Raw genomic sequence first — 6,000 nt, forward strand, 5'->3', positions numbered from 1 at the left:
TCCCCTAGGGAAGATGGTGTAATTTTTATTTCCATTTACTTTCTTTTTTTGCGTAACACAATTATATATATGCTGCAATTACGTGTTCTACTCGCTGATCCACAGCCTCTTTCCGAATTTCCTAGATTTTTCGTGCCGACTTCCGCGGCTTGGTATCGGGCGCTCGCGCGTGCGCAGAACGCTTCTCGAAAAAGGTCCATTACCCGAGCTCATACTTCCACTCCTCGAACGAAACCGAATGCGAGAGCGAAAAGCCGGATGCCGGCATTCAGGGTTCTAACGCATTCTACGAGTGCAGTGGAGAAAAAGGCAGCCTTTCTCTCCACTGTACTCCTCAAACGCATTTGAATACGAGAGCCAAACGGTCAGACACCGGCGTACCGGGTTCTAACAAATTCGACGAGTGCAGTGGAGACAAAGGTAGCCTCTGTTTCCACTGCACTCGTCGAACGCATTCGAATGCGAGAGAAAAACGTCAGATGCCGGCGTTCCGGGTTCTAACAAATTCGACAAGTGCAGTGGAAACAAAGGCAGCCTTTGTCTCCATTGCACTCGTCGAACGTATCCGAATGCGAGAGACAAACGTCAGACGCGGGCGTTCCGGGTTCTAACAAATTCGACGAGTGCAGTCGAGACAAAGGCAGCCTTTGTCTCCATTGCACTCGTCGAACGTATCCGAATGCGAGAGAAAAACGTCAGATGCCGGCGTTCCGGGTTCTAACAAATTCGACAAGTGCAGTGGAGACAAAGGCAGCCTTTGTCTCCATTGCACTCGTCGAACGTATCCGAATGCGAGAGACAAACGTCAGATGCCGGCGTTCCGGGTTCTAACAAATTCGACGAGTGCAGTGGAGACAAAGGCAGCCTTTGTCTCCATTGCACTCGTCGAACGTATCCGAATGCGAGAGACAAACGTCAGACGCGGGCGTTCCGGGTTCTAACAAATTCGACGAGTGCAGTGGAGACAAAGGCAGCCTTTGTCTCCATTGCACTCGTCGAACGTATCCGAATGCGAGAGACAAACGTCAGATGCCGGCGTTCCGGGTTCTAACAAATTCGACGAGTGCAGTGGAGACAAAGGCAGCCTTTGTCTCCATTGCACTCGTCGAACGTATCCGAATGCGAGAGACAAACGTCAGACGCGGGCGTTCCGGGTTCTAACAAATTCGACGAGTGCAGTGGAGACAAAGGCAGCCTTTGTCTCCATTGCACTCGTCGAACGTATCCGAATGCGAGAGACAAACGTCAGACGCGGGCGTTCCGGGTTCTAACAAATTCGACAAGTGCAGTGGAGACAAAGGCAGCCTTTGTCTCCATTGCACTCGTCGAACGTATCCGAATGCGAGAGAAAAACGTCAGATGCCGGCGTTCCGGGTTCTAACAAATTCGACGAGTGCAGTGGAGACAAAGGCAGCCTTTGTCTCCATTGCACTCGTCGAACGTATCCGAATGCGAGAGAAAAACGTCAGATGCCGGCGTTCCGGGTTCTAACAAATTCGACGAGTGCAGTGGAGACAAAGGCAGCCTTTGTCTCCATTGCACTCGTCGAACGTATCCGAATGCGAGAGACAAACGTCAGACGCGGGCGTTCCGGGTTCTAACAAATTCGACGAGTGCAGTGGAGACAAAGGCAGCCTTTGTCTCCATTGCACTCGTCGAACGTATCCGAATGCGAGAGAAAAACGTCAGATGCCGGCGTTCCGGGTTCTAACAAATTCGACAAGTGCAGTGCAGACAAAGGCAGCCTTTGTCTCCATTGAACTCGTCGAACGTATCCGAATGCGAGAGAAAAACGTCAGATGCCGGCGTTCCGGGTTCTAACAAATTCGACAAGTGCAGTGCAGACAAAGGCAGCCTTTGTCTCCATTGAACTCGTCGAACGTATCCGAATGCGAGAGACAAACGTCAGACGCGGGCGTTCCGGGTTCTAACAAATTCGACGAGTGCAGTGGAGACAAAGGCAGCCTTTGTCTCCATTGCACTCGTCGAACGTATCCGAATGCGAGAGAAAAACGTCAGATGCCGGCGTTCCGGGTTCTAACAAATTCGACGAGTGCAGTGGAGACAAAGGCAGCCTTTGTCTCCATTGCACTCGTCGAACGTATCCGAATGCGAGAGACAAACGTCAGACGCGGGCGTTCCGGGTTCTAACAAATTCGACGAGTGCAGTGGAGACAAAGGCAGCCTTTGTCTCCATTGCACTCGTCGAACGTATCCGAATGCGAGAGAAAAACGTCAGATGCCGGCGTTCCGGGTTCTAACAAATTCGACGAGTGCAGTGGAGACAAAGGCAGCCTTTGTCTCCATTGCACTCGTCGAACGTATCCGAATGCGAGAGACAAACGTCAGACGCGGGCGTTCCGGGTTCTAACAAATTCGACGAGTGCAGTGGAGACAAAGGCAGCCTTTGTCTCCATTGCACTCGTCGAACGTATCCGAATGCGAGAAAAAAACGTCAGATGCCGGCGTTCCGGGTTCTAACAAATTCGACAAGTGCAGTGCAGACAAAGGCAGCCTTTGTCTCCATTGAACTCGCCGAACGTATCCGAATGCGAGAGAAAAACGTCAGATGCCGGCGTTCCGGGTTCTAACAAATTCGACAAGTGCAGTGCAGACAAAGGCAGCCTTTGTCTCCATTGAACTCGTCGAACGTATCCGAATGCGAGAGACAAACGTCAGACGCGGGCGTTCCGGGTTCTAACAAATTCGACGAGTGCAGTGGAGACAAAGGCAGCCTTTGTCTCCATTGCACTCGTCGAACGTATCCGAATGCGAGAGAAAAACGTCAGATGCCGGCGTTCCGGGTTCTAACAAATTCGACGAGTGCAGTGGAGACAAAGGCAGCCTTTGTCTCCATTGCACTCGTCGAACGTATCCGAATGCGAGAGACAAACGTCAGACGCGGGCGTTCCGGGTTCTAACAAATTCGACGAGTGCAGTGGAGACAAAGGCAGCCTTTGTCTCCATTGCACTCGTCGAACGTATCCGAATGCGAGAGACAAACGTCAGATGCCGGCGTTCCGGGTTCTAACAAATTCGACGAGTGCAGTGGAGACAAAGGCAGCCTTTGTCTCCATTGCACTCGTCGAACGTATCCGAATGCGAGAGACAAACGTCACACGCGGGCGTTCCGGGTTCTAACAAATTCGACGAGTGCAGTGGAGACAAAGGCAGCCTTTGTCTCCATTGCACTCGTCGAACGTATCCGAATGCGAGAGAAAAACGTCAGATGCCGGCGTTCCGGGTTCTAACAAATTCGACAAGTGCAGTGGAGACAAAGGCAACCTTTGTCTCCATTGAACTCGTCGAACGTATCCGAATGCGAGAGACAAACGTCAGACGCGGGCGTTCCGGGTTCTAACGAATTCGACGAGTGCAGTGGAGACAAAGGCAGCCTTTGTTTCCACTGCACTCGTCCAACACACTCGATTGCGAGAGCCAAACGCCGGACGCCGGCGTTCCGGGTTCTAACAAATTCGACGAGTGCAGTGGAGAAAAAGGCAGCCTTTGTCTCCACTGCACTCGCCGAACGCGTTCGAATACGAGAGCCAAACGTCGGACGCCGGCGTTCCGGGTCCTAACAAATTCGACGAGTGCAGTGGAGACAAAGCCAGCGTTTGTCTCCACTGCACTGGTGGAACGCATTCGAATGCGAGAGACAAACGTCAGACGCCAGCGTTCCGGGTCCTAACGCATTCGACGAGTGCAATGGAGACAAAGGCAGCCTTTGTCTCCACTGCACTGGTCGAACAAATTTGAATGCAAGAGACAAACGTCAGACGCCGGCGTTCTGGGTTCTAACGCATTCGACGAGTGCAGTGGAGACAAAGGCAGCCTTTGTCTCCACTGTACTTCTCGAACGCATTCGAATACGAGAGCCAAACGTCAGACGCCGGCGTTCCGGGTTCTAACAAATTCGACGAGTGCAGTGGAGACAAAGGCAGCCTTTGTCTCCACTGTACTCATCGAACGCGTTCGAATACGGGAGCCAAAGATCAGACGCCGGCGTTCCAGGTTCTAACAAATTCGACGAGTGCAGTGGAGACAAAGGCAGCCATTGTCGCCACTGTCGTCGAACGCATTCGATTGCGCGAGACAAACACCTGATGCCGGCGTTCCGGGTTGTAACGCATTCGACGAGCGCAGTGGAGACAAAGGCAGCCATTGTCTCCACTGTCCTTGTCGAACGCATTCGAATACGCGAGACAAACGCCTGACGCCGGCGTTCCTGGTTGTAACGCATTCGACGAGTGCAGTGGAGACAAAGGCAGCCATTGTCTCCACTGTCCTTGTCGAACGCATTCGAATGCGCGAGACAAACGCCTGACGCCGGCGTTCCGGGTTGTAACGCATTCGACGAGTGCAGTGGAGACAAAGACAGCCTTTGTCTCCACTGCAGTTGTCGAACGCAATTGAATGCGAGAGCCAAACGTCGGATGCAAGATTTCCGCGTTCATACGCATTCGGGCAGTGCAGTAGAGACAAAAGCTTCCTTAGTTTACACTGCTCAAATCGAACGTATTTGAATGCGATAGACAAACAGTCGGACGCCGGCGTTTCGGGTTGTTACGCGATCAACGAGTGCAGTAGAGACAAAGCCAGCCTTTTCTCCCCTGCTCTCGTAGAACGCATTCCAGTGCGAGAAACAAACGCCGGACGCTGGCGTTCTGGGTTCTAACGCATTGAACGAGTGCAGGGGAGACAAAGGCAGCCTTCGTCTCTGCTGTACTCATCGAACGCATTCGAATACTAGAGCCAAACATCAGACGCCGGCGTTCCGGGTTCCAACAAATTCGACGAGTGCAGTGGAGACAAAGGCAGCCTTTGTCTCCACTGCACTCATCGAACACATTCGAATACGAGAGCCAAACATCAGACGCCGGCGTTCCGGGTTCTAACAAATTCGATGAGCGCAGAGTGGAGACAAAGGCAGCCTTTGTCTCCTCTGCACTCGTTGAACGCATTCGAATACTGGCGCCAAACGTCAGACGCCGGAGTTCCGGGTTCTAACAAATTCGACGAGTGCAGTGGAGGCAACGGCAGCCTTTGTCTCCACTGTACTCATCGAACGCATTCGAATACGAGAGCCAAACGTCAGACGCCGTCATTCCGGGTTCTAACAAATTCGACGAGTGCAGTGGAGAAAAAGACAGCCTTTGTCTCAACTGTACTCATCGAACGCATTCGAATACTAGAGCCAAACGTCAGACACCGGAGTTCCGGGTTCTAACAAATTCGACGAGTGCAGTGGAGGCAACGGCAGCCTTTGTCTCCACTGTACTCAACGAACGCATTCGAATACTAGAGCCAAACGTCAGACGCCGGAGTTCCGGGTTCTAACAAATTCGACGAGTGCAGTGGAGACAAAGGCAGCCTTTGTCTCCACTGTACTCAACGAACGCATTCGAATACGAGAGCCAAACGTCAGACGCCGGCATTCCGGGTTCTAACAAATTCGACGAGTGCTGTGGAGACAAAGGCAGCCTTTGTCTCAACTGTACTCATCGAACGCATTCGAATACTAGAGCCAAACGTCAGACGCCGGAGTTCCGGATTCTAACAAATTCGACGAGTGCAGTGGAGGCAAAGGCAGCCTTTGTCTCCACTGTACTACACGAACGCATTCGAATACTAGAGCCAAACGTCAGACGCCGGCATTCCGGGTTCTAACAAATTCGACGAGTGCAGTGGAGACAAAGGCAGCCTTTGTCTCAACTGTACTCATCGAACGCATTCGAATACTAGAGCCCAACGTCTGACGCCGGAGTTCCGGGTTCTAACAAATTCGACGAGTGCAGTGGAGGCAATGGCAGCCTTTGTCTCCACTGTACTCATCGAACACATTCGAATACGAGAGCCAAACATCAGACGCCGGCGTTCCGGGTTCTAACAAATTCGACGAGTGCAGTGGAGAAAAAGACAGCCTTTGTCTCCACTGCACTCGCCAAACGAATTCTAATGCGAGCGACAAACGTCAGACGCCAGCGTTCCGGGTTCTAA

This window comes from Ixodes scapularis, unplaced genomic scaffold, assembly GCF_016920785.2.
Source record: "Ixodes scapularis isolate PalLabHiFi unplaced genomic scaffold, ASM1692078v2 PGA_scaffold8__174_contigs__length_109621045, whole genome shotgun sequence".
Taxonomy (NCBI): Eukaryota; Metazoa; Arthropoda; class Arachnida; order Ixodida; family Ixodidae; genus Ixodes; species Ixodes scapularis.